A 15,268-nucleotide genomic window follows, 5' to 3' on the forward strand; every position below is an offset into this window, starting at 1 on the left:
TTTCCAAAGTGCTGCTGTCACCACCACCTATGAGCACCAACCCGGCTCTCTGGGGACACCAGACGCTTGAAATCTGTGCACATTGCGGTCCATGTGCTAAAAATGGGAATAATTCAAAGTTACAAATGCGTAGTCGCGCGTCTGGCTCTGGGCTCATTGCAACCTCCAGTGCCAGACATGAGGCGACAGGAGGTGGTGCAGGCTGCTTTCACATAAAAAAAAAGCCGCTTCGTAACCAATTGGGTCAGGACCCAAGAAAGCGAAGCCATTGTTTACCTGTGCTCAGGTCATGCTGCTGTCAGGCCGCCACCGAGCATACCTGACCTCAGGCTATCGGCTGCCTGCGCTGAGGAGAGGCAGGGCCAGGCCCCTCCCTGCAGCAGCAGCGGCTCGCCTTCCTTCCGAGGGAGCCTCAGTCCGCTGCAGGCGTCCTCCCTGCTCAGAGATGTGCCCGCGTGGACTGGCAGCCGAAGGTCTAAAGACACCCGCGGCGGTCGTGTGCCCTCTGCCCTCCGCTGCCTCTTTCCTGTGAGCCTGCCTCCGCCGGTGGTTGCCGCAGGATGGCCAGGACGTGAGAGCCGGAGCCCGCCAGCTCAGCCCGCACCCTCCATCTACCTCCTTCCTCCTCCCCCTCTTTCTGCTGCAGAGCTCGGAGGAACTGAAGGTAAGGAAACACCTCTCGGCACAGAAGCAACCCGATACCGGCACCTCTCTTGTCGCCATTATTTCCCCACAATGCAAATCTCATGTGCGAGTCTGACCCATATCAGCCTTTTGTGAGGCAAAGTTTAGTAAAATGTCTGCCCCCGCGGCAATGCAATGGGGTTTCGCATTTGTACTGCTCCTCTGTTTCCATCAAGTGCTCCGGGCACATGGGCACGGAACGAGTGGCCACTCCCCAATCGCGCACTGTTGTGCCATGGAAGGTGGATGGCATTGCAGTTTGGGGTGTTCCCCGTAACCTAATAATATGTGCTTGTCACTGCAGCTGCGCTGCCTCTATTTATTTCGCTTACAGCTCCTAGCAGTTTTTTTTTCATTTTCACTGGTGCGTGTTTTTTCTTTTTTATTCTAACTATTCTTTTTCGTCAGACGCCCGTCTCCTTTGTGATTGTTTTAGAACGAAAACGTACTTTTGTATGTTTTAGATGATGTGGCAAGTGGTTAGTCGGGTTTTGAATCGCTACTCGGGTGGTGCAAGGGCTCGTTCGCCGTGTACGGATTATTCCCAGCATACAGTGACCAATTAGGTCTCCCCTGCCTGTAATTGAGCGCTCTTACGCCTGACACCACGGTTTAGGGTTCATTGATGTGTCTGCCGGAGAGATCTCCGTGCTACCTGCATGTGGGCGGCTTGAATTCCGGCGGAGCCTGCCTTTCTTTCTATTTAAATAAAAGCGGGTTTCATTTCACTGGGTAATCAGCACCTCCCTTTGAAGTGCTTTAGAACGTTACGTAAATCTTATGAACTATGTGAAACGTAAGAACCTACTGTAAGGATTACGTTGACGATTACGAGAACTTGTAAAGCGCGACAGTGAAGCCGGGGAATCCTGCTGCTGAGGCTAGGTTGGTATAAAACCCAAACTGTAAAGGGCTCACGGAACGGAAGACCGACGAGCAGTCAGAGGTCTAAAATCTGTGCTAGCAGGGAGTGAGGGGCCAGCTGTTTCCACCCTAGCACACCCAAGTCAGAAGTACCGCACGAATACAGAAAAAGTATGAGAAAAACTGGATCTCCTCAAAGACTTTTAGTTCATAGTTTTAATTACTCGAACAATGACCCACTCTTACTTCCCTTAATACACAATCCACGTACTCACTTAATTTGGTCATGTTATCTGTCAGGAGAGTATGATACCGGACAGGGGTGCCTGGCCTGGTCGACAATGAGATCCTTTATACTAATCTATAGCAAACACCCCTCTGCTCCACAGGAGTAGCCGGACAGATAAAATAAGTTGTTGTAGGAGCAAGTCATATATTGAAGATGGGGTGTCTCGTTATGTTGCTTCAGGGTTCGGATGCAATAGATGGGATGAGATGCAAACTATATTTCCTTTAAGATTTGACTTTTCAGTTCCTCGAGGGAGAGGAGGGAAGAAGTTTGTTGGATCTGCTTCGGGATGGAACTCCAGATCCCGTGTTTAGCAGTACAGGGCTCATCTCCTTGTCTTCTCCTCTGTGTATTTCCTTATCTGGAGCCTGGCAGTTTTGCTGCTGTAGGTCTTCTGTTGCCCACCAGTGCGCTTGATATTGCTCACCGGATACAGTGCCGTGTGTAGTTCACATCTTAGGAGTTCACACAGTGGATCTTGAAGGAGATTGTGACAGGAAGAGGGGGGGAGTAACATGGCTCCATGAATGGGAATGTGATCAGCTCATATTCACCTCGTCCCTTGATGAGTTATGCCACTGTGTGGAAGAGGCTTATCAGGAGAGTTGTTTGGTAATCGGGGCGAAAGGTGACCAAGGCGTTGCCTCCAGCATGTGTAGAAGGAATAGGCCTTGGACAAATGCTCTCAAGTTGGCAATGCCAGAAATACATTGATTCTGTGAAGAGTGGATTGTTGGGGTCATGTTATCTGTGTTTCTAAAAAACATGTGTTTTGAATTTGAGGCTGCTGTCAATATGGAAGCCAAGTGGCCTAGTGCTGTGTGAGAATTGTGATTCATTGCAGAAAGCCATTCTCGCGTTTGTGCTGATTTGCTATCTTTTCCATTTTCATTCAAACTGAGTTTTTAGTTAGTTGAGACATAGGCATGGTTTTTACATTCACTCTTTAATTTTGGAAAAGCTGCCCTTCAATCAATAGATGTCATAGCAAACATGCATTTGTCAAAGTTGGATACCTTGCATGCATTTTGATGGCTGTAGATGTTCAAGTCTGTTAACTCTCCAAGGGCTTCCAGATAGATGTTGTATGTCATTTATGGGAGGATGGAGCCTTCGTTGATGCGAGTTACAGGAACATTCTCAGATCTTTCCATTCATCTGGGTAAACTGGAATAGGATGCTTAGTTTGGAGGTAAACCCTTGCAGATCACTGCTGTAAAAGCGATTATTGCGTGAAGTATAAACCATGGCCTGATGGTTAACAGAGCTGAATCCAGCTGATGGGTGAAGGAGGCATGATGGGTCACCACTGTCAGTGGACAGGCGGATGTCTTCATCACCACCTGGATGGTGTCTTTTTTGTGCTGAACTGTGGACTGAAAAGAGAAGGAAGTAGATCTTGATTTTCTCATTCATCTGAGTGGCGAAGTCATTCTCAATAATTTTGCTGAGCAAATGAGCGATTAGTCTTTAAATGATTACTACTGAGTTTGTGGGAGATTAGGTCAGTCGTTTTTAGCATTGGAAGGATCTTTTTTTTTACGAATCGGGGAAGATGCCTAGTGTCTGGGACAAATTGACTAAGCATAGCAAGAGGGCACATCACTTCACTGTGATAGCCTTCTCTATTCCATAAGGCATTAATATTGTTAAGAATTCTTGAGTCAACTTCCAGATTTTTGGCATTGCAAGGACTCTGGGTCAGTAACGGGACCAGCAATGTATACATGCCAAGTGGCCCCATATCACATGTAACACCCTTAGACAGTCATAGCTTTTCAGCCAGCGGCTCTTATCATGCTACTGTTTGAAAAAACATACTTTTAATGGGAACAGCAGAACAGCATGTCACAGAGTACAAAGTGCTGTTGTCTAAAAATGCTACATTTGCTGAAGGATTCAAATATGATTTGGAGCCACTTCCAGCCATCTTGGCGATGACAGCAAAACCTGTGACGGAATTGAAATATCAAGAGGCAGTGCCCGTGGTTGAAAGGGGAGACTGCATATGTCTGCCGAGACTTGGCAGTACTTGTCTGTTCTATTTTTACTGTTGTTCACTGGTTCCACGTTACTCCTCACCACATCTTGTAGAGTGCCTTTATTTCCAGAGAGACCATATCCTGCCTCACTAAGGAGGAGACCACCAACCGAAGTGACCTACAAATCCCTCGGATGACACGCCCACCACATACATGAAAGTTCTTCTAAGCCATGTCTCTCCCCGACTTTAGACCAAGGGCCAACTTTAGACCAAAGTGATATAGAAATGTCTATGGTGAACTCACTTAATGTTATGTTAAATGCAGATTCAATCAGTTTCAATCCAGAAAGTAACATAATGACATGCATGTTCACAGTGCTTTCTGTCACAGACTGGGCCCTCAGAGCACTACAAATACATGCAACTATTCCCCAGTGCACCAATTAGGATTCAAATCTTCCGGCTACACACTTTGACAGCTGAAGCGATCACATTAACCAACTGAACTTTCCTAACAAAATAGTGCATTTCCCACACATACGTTTAATTTGCATTTAGTTTTGATTTAAGGTATGTGTATCACCTTACTAGCAGTTACTCGTAGCTGAAAGGCCAACAAATAGTAACAGAATATTTTGTTCTTTTTAGCATAGTGCCTGATCCTTTCTCCACACTCACTGCGCCTGCACCTAATCTTCTCAGGATCATAATTTGCATACTTTTTTTTAGCACACCCTTTCTTTCCTATGCTGCTTGACTATTGCTCACAAGTGAATAAATTGCTCGAGCATGAAGGGCAAAGCAAACTGTATCCAAATGAAATGTAATTTATTTAATCAGTGCCGAATAATCAAGCAAATCACTAAGATATTCCACACAGAAAACACAAAACAGGCCCCGAGTTCTCCTGCTTTCCTCACTGACAGATTAACATGGAGCTCGGGAGGGGGGGACGGGGGGGGGAGGTTTAAAGGACACCCCAAGTTTGTTGCGCTGGTCTCACTCCCTAAAAGCCGGTGCACAGCACTTTAGGTGACGTGAACACATCCAAGCTCTCACCTTCCTGAGCCCGGATCAGACCCGGACTGGCCGTTGCGGGCACCGGGCAATCCCCCGGTGCGCCGAGTTTGTCTTAATTAGAACACAATGAAAAAACACACCATTATCCCGGACTACTTGAATATGGAATTTTCCCTATGTGATATTACTGATGTGTGGTAAAAGCTCCAGTTCATCTACAGACCATTTCACTCCCTTATAATTACTCCCTTGGTCCCTTCCCTACTGTGTTTTATATTAATTTGGTCTATTTTGTAATTCATATTAATGTTTAAACTTTTGAGGTTTCTGACTTTGTTCCCCTATTGCGAAGGCCAACTGAGCTGGAATTGCCAGCTGCAAAAAGCCAGTGATGCAAAAGGTTGAACAAGCAATCGCAGCTTCAGCCAATCCTCCTATGCAACAGCTCATGGCACGTGAGGGCTTTGAAGAGCACGTTTATTTTGAAATAGACTAAGCAACATGGCCAAAAATACTCTAAAGTGCTGTTGCCTGCACGCGGGTACTCTAAGTGCTGTTGGCCTGCAAGTCAGGACTGGGATAATGTGCTAAAAGTGACAGAGGGCCTGGCGGCTACCGAGATCAGAATAAGAGAGCTGGAAGATGTGGTGTGCCGCGGCTATTCTTACCCTGCTGGAGCTGGCTGGGTTTATTGCCTCAACGTGCATCAGATAACGGTGGCCATGTTGCTGAAGATTTATAGGCGGGGAAGGTTGGGGTTCAAAGTTCCTCTGCACCTGCTAAACAAATAAAAATTCAGCTTCAGGAAACATTTAAGTCAAAGGTTAGAAAACGTTCCCAGTTTATTTTCCACTACAGTTAAAATACTTACTCATGATTTTAGGATTTGTCTGTCCACCGGAAGATTAAGGAAATTAGTATTATTGTGAAAAAATGATCCAAAAAAACGAATTTGATGTCTTTTGAAAGTCAAAGCTTATAATAGTCAGTTCCTTTGCTATCATGCACTCCTTTCTTTTATAAAGCACTCAAAATAAAACCATGAGGTCAGATCCCTGCACAGCGAATGCTCCACTGTCTGAAACTCTTTCCATCACCCTGCCTCCAAGCTCTTCACAGACTACTCTGGCACTTAACAATCACACACCTTCAGTGTTCCTCTTACGAAGTGCAGTGGGTTCAGGATGCCATTCCTAACTGCTCCTGTTCGCTACTTTCTCCTCCTCTGCCCCATCCTGTACTATAGATGATGCCATAGTCTTAACTCCCCTTAAAATCATAACGGATCCGATGCTGTCCTGGAGCAATGTGGGTGTGCTATACATGCGATAAAATACCCCTGCTGTATATAATAAGGATATTGCAAGTCTTCAAAGCGTTCCATGACCACATAGTGGAATGAGGCTGAGTTCTTGCATAATAGTAATCGAACTTTGAGTTGACTTGCAACACGATTTAATGTACATCAGAGGGTATTTTATTCCTTATACTACACGGTCACACCATCGCCCTACCCCCAAACCACTTTTATCCTAGTTGTCTTGCTCTTTCATGTTCTTTGTAGAAAATAAATTAAAAGCAAAATCTGTGGTGCAAAATTTAGCTCATTAAAAATCAGTTACAATTTTTTATAAAAATATATTACGATTTATGTAATTGAAGTAATATTTTAAAAAACGATGTGCCTCATCATGTGTGAAAACATGCAGATATTCTGTCTTTCCTGTAGTGTGTACAAATAAACATGTTTCCATATATATTCCCTTCTGCGGGTCAAGTTTTCTTTTCAGAAAAAGTTATAAGAAGGAAAAAAACATTTCTCATGTTTAAGCTGCAGCTGTAATTATGTGCCTTGCCTTGCGTTCCTTTGCTGCTGGCGCTGACAGTAGGCAGTGTAACTCACAAGTCAACTGAAATAGCACTAAAGGTGCACAACTATGTCATTTCATTATTACAGGTGACATTGAGTTGTTACAAGTCGCCTGTAATAAGGAAAATGGAGACCGGCTTTTATAAAGGGATTTTAGTCTCCCATGCATTATACTCCCTATAAAATGTATAGCATATGACAAAGTGCCCCACTGCAAATCCTAAAGGATTTTTCTCTGGGCCCATATTATAGATAGGGTCCACTGTCCTTGTTTGCGCTGCGGCACATCTTTAGCTAGGTGGGCCAGGCACAAACAGTGTCAGTGCTCATTATTACAGATAATGCTGGGCCCTCAGGGCAGTTGCGAACTGTGCTGCCCTCAGGGAAGCGCATATGCGAATGATGGACTGGCTAATAGAAGAAGCTGGTATGCCTTTCGCCCAGGCAGGCACCGGCTGGCTTTCACTTTCAAGTGGGACATCTATCCCCTACCCTGGAAGCGGGTGCAGCGAGTGACTGCATCCGCCTGCAGGGGATGTCTGGATTGGGGGGGTCCAGGGAACTCCTTGGGGAAAAGTCTCCTTTGTGGTGCACAGTCAGTGCCAGTATGCCTCCTGGTGGTGTCCTTGCCTCTGCACCCACACCCATAAAACAATGCAGGTGCAGAGGATAGTACCTGTGAGACATGCGCATGAGCACAATCTGCATTACAGACGGGTCCACACAAGCCTCTGAGACCCCTTTTGTAATACTAAAGTGCCCCAGGGCATACTCATTACGTCCCTGGAGTACATCATGTAATACATCCCTTGGTTGTATAAATGTGCATTACAATCAATAATCAGTTTAAAGTATTTAAGGATTCAGTAGACTTGCAGTCCAGTGGTCTGTTATGTTTTTCTAAATTACGTACAATAAATCTTTCTTTTAGCAGCGTGACTTGTATTACATAAAATAAAAGCTACTCATGTATCTGGCCCAAGCACAAGAATTTAGGATACATTTATAACCGTGTGTTAGGATCTCCATTGTACTCATATCTCAAGTGCAGATCTGCTCAATTTGTATGCTGTCCACAGTCCTAATAGTTTATAGTTTATTGCATGATAAATTAAAATGATTGCACTTGCATCCAATTTGCAACTACATTACCAGCACCAAGAATGTACAGGGTCTAAAAGAAAGATATTCACTATACGTAGAGATGAGAAAAAAAAACCGAGTCCAGACTTGGCTGTGTGACGGCCGAGGGCGAGGCACCATCACTGGTTCGGCGTGGGGGAGCCCTACCAACACCATCATGACCAAAGATAAATCCACCGACCCACAGACAAAAATGAACACTATGGACCACTACACAACTGTAAATACAAGTGCTACAGTCGAAGCTGACACTGCAAGGCAGGTCCCAGACAATGCTACACTGCTGGCAGCCATCACACAATCACGGGATGCGCTTGACGCAAAGATCGGAGAGGTAGGGTCAGAAGTCTTCCTACTTCAACAAGACCTCTGAAAGGCAGTGGACCGTATAACAGAGATGGAGAACTGGATGTGGACCGTTGAAGACTCGGTGGCGTCGCTTCAGCAGAAAGTTAATAAATTGATGGTGGTCATGCAAGAGCTAGCGGTGCACATGGAACACACAGAAGGCCTCGACCGAAGCAACAATCTGCATTTTGTGTGATTCCTAGAGGGGTGTGAAGGTGTTTTAATGGAGGAATTCCTGCCGCAATGGCTGTGTTCTGTTATGTCCAAGAGGGGGTCCTGTTCCTGTGCCTATGCTTCGTGGTCAAGCAGACTCACTGAGCTTGCGTGAAGAAGATCCTCCCCAGTGGCGCTTGACCTCAGCTGCTGAATTATTCAGACAGAGATATCATCCCTAAATTTGCCCAGAGCAAAGAGAAATTGCCACATGGTTCGCATACAATTACGATTTTCCCAGACTACAATAGATTCAGCAACAACACCAGACCTTTGTGGCGGCAAAGAAGAGACTGCGTGAACTGAACATCCAATATATGCTGCAATAATGCAGGTTGTATACAAATCACAGTCTTTATTCTTTGATACCCCTGAAGTGGTCTTTCAATGGATGGATGAACCAGGCACCCTCAGCCACACATACCAGCTCGGTTGGAATCCAACTCCTCTCAGGGGGATCGACGAACCTGCCCAAAGAAATAACGGTGAAATGCCATCACTGCTCAAGATCCAATTGGCGGGCTCACCCGCAGGAAGACGGCACCCAATGGATTATAGTTGTGGCCTTGGACCCTGCGCCTGGGCCATGACTCTACATCCTCTTACTCCCTGGGGGTTTCTCAGGGCTGACTGCCCCCTTGGCAGTGTGTTCCTGCAGCATCCAGAGACACATGTTTAGGGGTGTTGAAAGGTTGGAGCTCCATTGGCCTGGGGCGCCTCCGGGATCACGTTGGGATTCCAGGGTTGCTCCCATCGTGACAGATAATTCCTATTTGATGGGGTATTGGGCTGAAGGGGGGGTTGTTATCAACTGCAGCTTGTTATTATGTTCTCCCAGGGCACAGACACAGATAAACTATGACCCACAGACACTCCGGCTATAAATGGTTTCTTCTCTGCACATAGGTGACTGAGTATACACATGCTGATATGGGCGGGATGGTCCATATCATGACTTGGAATTTAAGGGGTCTCCTAGACAAAATCAAGTGACACAGTATTGCAACAGACCAAAAGGCTTAAGACCGACATATTGCGTTTCCAAGAAACTCATATGATGTGCTCGAGTTGGGTTTTATAAGGTTTCCACTCCGGATTCGTGCGAGGTCCCCAGGGCTCACCAATTGTCATTCACAATAGGGTTCCCTGTAGGTCGATGAAAGTTTTGGACGGACCTGGGTGGGAGGTATATCCTAGTGACGGGGCTAACGCACAGGGAGTCACTAAAGAGAGGTAGTGTGTACCCCCCTCCTCTGGGACAGGATTATAAGACTTTAGAGGGAGCGTCTGGCCAGGTTTTTGGTGGTAGGGGGGATTTTAAGGATGTAATGGCACTGGGGGGAAAACAGATAGCGTACGGCCAGACCTGTTCAGAGCTCCAGCAATTCCAAGCTGCACCTTCTGGCATCCTCCTTGGGGTGGATGGATGCGCGGAGGGCTTATCACCCACTGGAGGCTGGCTATACATTCTTCTCAGTGGTCTGTGGGTCCATCTCTAGATTGGACTATCTCTTTCTCCCCGGTTCCTACTTCCATCGGTTATGATCCTACTGCGCAGACCATCAAACCATTCTCTGGTGGCCCTCACGCTGCTTATCAGTCCCACAGGCCCCCATTCCAATGACATATGTCACCCTGGCATTTAAATAATCCTGCCTATAGGACAGTGCTGCTCCGGTCACTCACTGAATTCAAGGGTACAGCCCTTTCAGGAGTGGTTTTATGGGAAGCCCACACTACGTAGGGCAGACATTCGTTTTTGTGCAGGGTAGCAGCGCCGTAAAATGTAGAGGGTGGTAGAGTTAGAAACCCAGCTGCGGGGAGTAGAGGACGAAGTCAGGGGAGGTGGAGGGGTGCAGGCTAGACTTTTCCCAACTATGACTGCAGATGTTGCTTCCGGATGAGGCTCGGATGGCTTAGCAAGTGGCGCAAAATCGGATATACCAGTGGGGTGATAAGTCAAGCAAAATGCTCCACCGCCTATGTCAGATTAAGCAGGAGTCAACACCAATACCAGTGCTCAGTGATGTGGCAGGCGAGTTGCTTTCCGGTCCTCGGGAGGTGGCTCAGGCGTTTGCGGAATACTGAGGGATCCTTTTTGCTCAACTGGAAGTCTTGACCGCTTCCAAATTGTTGATTTTGTACACAATGTGCCTCCCAGGCCTGGGCTGGATTCGGTGCTGAAGCAACTTGATGAACCGATCACAGTGGAGGAACTGACGGGGGAGCTGGTGAGTCTTCATCTAGGCTGGGCTCCGGGACTGAATGGGTTTCCATGCAAATTCTTAAAGGCCCACATGCTTTAGTTAGGGACACACTTGCTGAAGGCACTACAGGAGGCCGTTGGTATGTCGCTCCTTCCACCTGATTGGCGAAATGCCAAAATAGTGGTTTTCCACAAACCAGGTCACCCCCCACCCCGAGGACACGTCTTTGTATAAAGCGATCTCATTGTTAAATGTTGAAGTGAAATTGTTGGGCAAAGTATTAGCGATTGCTTTCTACAACATATAGCTGACCTGGTTCACCTGGATCATTCAAATTTATGCCATGACGATCCACCCGTCATAATATTAGACGGGTCCATAATGCACTGGCCAAGGCATCAGATAATGGAAAGCCAGCGGCACTCTTATTAGCTGACATGGATAAAGTCTTTGATTTGATCAGCTGGGAATACCTTTTTATCCATTTGCAAACTCTCAACCTGTGCCAACGTTTCCTCGCCTATATAGTCTACTATATATGGATTTATCAGCGTCTGTCCACGTGGCAGGTGAAGTATCCGATCCGTTTCCCATATGTAGAGGCACCAGACAGGGGTGCCCGCTGTCCCCCTTATTATTTGTGCTCACTGCTGAACAACTGGCCACATGTGTGAGGTGTGACTCCAGGTGCGTGGGATTGATTGGACTGCTGAGATATCCAACAGAATCACCCTATACACGGTAGACAATCTGTTTTCCTTTACAGAACCAGCATTCTCTGGTCCATGGATGCTGCAGATTTTGGGGTCTTCATGGAGACCTCAGGGCTGTAGATGAACCTGACAAAGTCAATACTATTCCTGGTTTGCGGTATCTAAGGGAGATCGGCATGGGACTCCCAACCAACCCGGCTACTGAGGGTTTTCAATATTTGAGGGTCTATGTCTCCCCAAACCCTGCTCTCTCATGGCAGCACAACATTGGTCCTTTGCTGTCTCGTGTTCGAGATGAAGTGAAAGCTTGGTCCCCCCTGCCTTTGTCGTTGCTGAGTCGGCCCACCATCTTCAAGATGGTGTCCTTACCACAACTGCTATAGAAGCTTCAAAATTACCCATCCAACATCCCAGATTCATGGTTCCGATAGGTGGTTGCAGTCCATAACTATTTCCTGTGTGGGGGAAGCGATTTGAGTGGTTCTCCGTACCTGTGTCCAATCCATCTTTTCTGGAGCGATTGCAGTGGCAGATGGGCATTCCTACTATACCACCTCCCACCTCTTTAATATCAACGAGTGGTGGTACAGCGATCAAGCTGACCCCGTATATGCCATGGAGAGATGGGCAATGGGTGTACGGTTGGTCCTGGATTTCCTTTATAGTCAGGCGGGAATAGAGCGCCTGCCTTCAGCTACCAGGATGGTTACTCATCTGTGGAGCAGACTGTTCGCTGAATGGGATGGGGGGTAGATTGACAGGGAAACCATGTTATGGCACAGGACTGTCCTGTGTCAAGTGATCATGTTATCGAGTTTTCGAGAGTGGGATCTCCTAGGCCCGCCTACATTGGGAGACGTCATGCAAGGTACTGTATTGAAGTCTTTCCAATGCCTGCAAGAGGAATACCAGCTAGATCGTTGTCAATTCTTAAAATATCTACAATTCAGGCATGCCTTGTCTCCTTATATTCAGCGTCTAGCAAACCTACCAGAGTTTAATCCATTAGAGGGTAGGTTGTTGCACATAGGCCCCCATAAGGGTCGACAAATATACCAGATCTTAGTAACACACAGCCCTACTACTTTGCCGACATTGTGGGCGGCTTGGGAGGGAGATATCGAGGACCTGAATGACAATAACTGGACTGAGACCCTGGTGGCCCCCCAGAGAGCCACAATATTGTTGCTCTATCGCCTGATCCAATTCAAATATCTACATAGAGCCTACTACACTGGACACCGCTTATGGCGGATAGGAGTGATGCCGTCCCTCCACATGCCTCTGCTGTGATGCCGCAGAGGGTACCTTTTTTCACATGGTGTGGAGCTGCACGGCATTACAACCCTTTTGGCATGGGGTGACCTCTTGCTTGGCCAAACTCTTAGCTTGGAAGATCCCTCTCAAGCCCAAACTGGTCCTCCTACATAGCACGGAAGAGATTGGAGGGAACTGATAAAAACAAAATCTCCTGTTTCTGAGGCTAACGTTGGCCAAGCGCAACATCTCCCAGCACTGGAAGAGGGGCCTCCTCCCTCAGTGGGAATGCATTCATGGATAGATGCATTGGGTTGGAGGTTGCAGTTTTCCAGGCAAGAGGCTGCCCCCAGAAGCATGGGTAAATTCAGAGGCTGTGAATAGAGTACCTCGGTATTCCGTTAGCCCCTATCAACCTGCAGAAGGTTTTATCAAGGGGGAGATACAGTGGTGTTGGAACCGGAGGTCTCTGGTTGGCACAGGTATGCACTTGTGACAAGCAGGGACCCTCGGTTCCGGTCAGGGCAAGGGAACTACTCCTTCGAATAACCCCTGCTCACCCTCTAGGTAGTGTGGCGTGAGCAGACAAGGCTAATCTTCAGGGCGATAGTAAGTTAAGCATTTATGATCACACACAGTAACCCCCCTGACCCACCACAAATGGACACCAGTCGTATGGTTGTATCAAAAATACATATACTTTATATAAAAGATAGATTCAAGCAGGATTATCACAAGACCAAATAACGTTTAACGATTTGAGGCCACCAGATTATAATAGGCAAGATTAGTCTTTAAATGTTCGTTGTTCAGCAAGGTACGATGACAGGGAAATAAGAACGTTGCGGACCCTGGATCTGATATGAACTCGGGGCAGAGTTCAAGTGTACCTTGCTCGTGGAAGTCCGAGGCATTTCAGGCGCGGCTACTGGTGAGGGCGGACTCAGGACGAGGCCAGCGGTTCTCCAGAGGATCTCTCCGGCTCGGTCCCCCTCGAGGAGCGAGGCGGGGGAGCAGGACTGTGGAGGGTTGCGGCGATCCGGGGTCGATGCAGCTCACGGGGTGAGGCGCCGTTCAGGCCTGCGGGATGTACTACTTCTTAGCATGCCGGGTCGTACTCGTGGATCTGTGAGGGGCGTCGCGTTCTATGGCAGACGGGTGCAACACCAGGCTCCCGGTACCACTGTACGGGGAGGCCTTTCTTGAGGTGCGGCACGGGTCTTGGTATGCAGGAGGGCAAAGCGAGACAGTCGGGTACGTTACGACGTACGGACCGTCCGAGGCTATGGAATGCACTCCGTGCAGATTCCGGCGGGAGAAGATGAGAGGTGCACAACGTGCTCCGTTAGCGGCACGGTGACAGGAGAGCGGGCGGCCCGGCACTGAAGCGGGGCTCTCTACGGCGGGGCGACCAGGCTCTGAGCTGTCACGACCTGGGAGGGGGGCGAAGGCACCCGAGTCACAACTCTGGCGTGGGAATAAGAACTAAGGCCCAAGAAGCAGACGGGCACAAGCAGAATAGAACCCAATGGTCCTGGGGTTCCGTTCAGGGGGCAAGCTCTCAATCAAGCCCTTGGAGATCGTTTCAGGCACAAGTCTACAAAGTCCTCTCTGGTCCTTTCCTCTCCGTTCTCAGCAAGGCACCACTGCAGGCCAGTCTTACAGGATACAGACTGGTTTCTGTCCTTCAGCTTCTCTTGGTCCTTCTAGTCAGGCAGAGGTTCGTCGTGGTCAAAACTGGATCTGATTTGTAAGAGCAGAGCATTTGCAAACACAGGATATTAAAATAAACCTTACTAAAGGAAGTACTTTATTATTCTGAGTTCAGGCATACTAAACTCGACGTGCTACCATGTTCCCTGAGCCTGCCGGGACTATAGCGTGTAATAGTTCCGACAGCTGTCTTGGCCTAAGAGAACAGGCAGCCCTTCAATAGTGAAAAACGGGAAGGGCGGTAATTCACTACTAGGACATGCCACACTCTAGGCTTGTCCTACCTTACGCTTACAATGCACCCTGCCCATAGGCCTACCATAGGGGTGACTGATATGAAGGTTAGGGAATGTTCAGGGACTGGCAAGTGTGGGCACTTGCGCAGTCAGCGTGACAGTACGAGACTGTACGCGGGGTCTGCAATGGCGGACCCGAGACATATCTTACGAAGCCGCTTCTGTGGGTGGCGCAACAAGCGCTGCAGGCCCACTAGCAGCATTTGTATCTACAAGCCCCGGCACTCCTCGTGCACTTTACTGGGGACTGATAGTAAACCAAATAAGCCAATTGTGGAAATCAATTACAAATACACTTTCCATTGGGAGCACTTGCACTGCGGCACGGATTGGCCGTGGCGCAGTGTCCTGAGCATCGAACACCAGCAAAACATCTGAGGCACATCAGCAAAAAGTGGAAGGGAGACTCACGCCAAGGTGCAAGGTCTAACAAGTGGTATAGCTCTGGGAAATAGTAGAAGACCCCCATCCGGAAGATATATGAAGCCAGGGGCATCATTACTGACCAGGGTTCAGAGTGGTGGTGTTCTGTCTGTGCATGTTTTAGGAGGTTATGTTTCACTAGGAACATTGAGGCCTGCTGTGTTACTGTGTATACATTCATGCGCCGGCCTTCCAGGCCTTGATGTGCTCATAACTTCAATAAAACATGTTTATAAAAAAAAAC

The 15,268-nt window shown here is 47.7% G+C and overlaps 1 protein-coding gene across 2 annotated transcripts in view; it reads left to right on the forward strand.

Moving 5' to 3' along the window:
* The first annotated feature begins 237 nt into the window (after positions 1 to 237).
* Positions 238 to 15,268, forward strand: part of LOC144818695 (coronin-2A-like) — a 993,991-nt gene continuing 978,960 nt past the window's right edge. The window contains exon 1 of one of the 2 annotated variants that reach the window (XM_078676349.1): positions 238 to 664. The gene's annotated coding sequence lies outside the window, so the exon portion shown is untranslated. The remainder of the gene's footprint in view (positions 665 to 15,268) is intronic. The other variant, XM_078676350.1, reaches the window with a different exon arrangement.

This window comes from Lissotriton helveticus, chromosome 2_1, assembly GCF_964261635.1.
Source record: "Lissotriton helveticus chromosome 2_1, aLisHel1.1, whole genome shotgun sequence".
In the NCBI taxonomy this organism is placed as follows: Eukaryota; Metazoa; Chordata; class Amphibia; order Caudata; family Salamandridae; genus Lissotriton; species Lissotriton helveticus.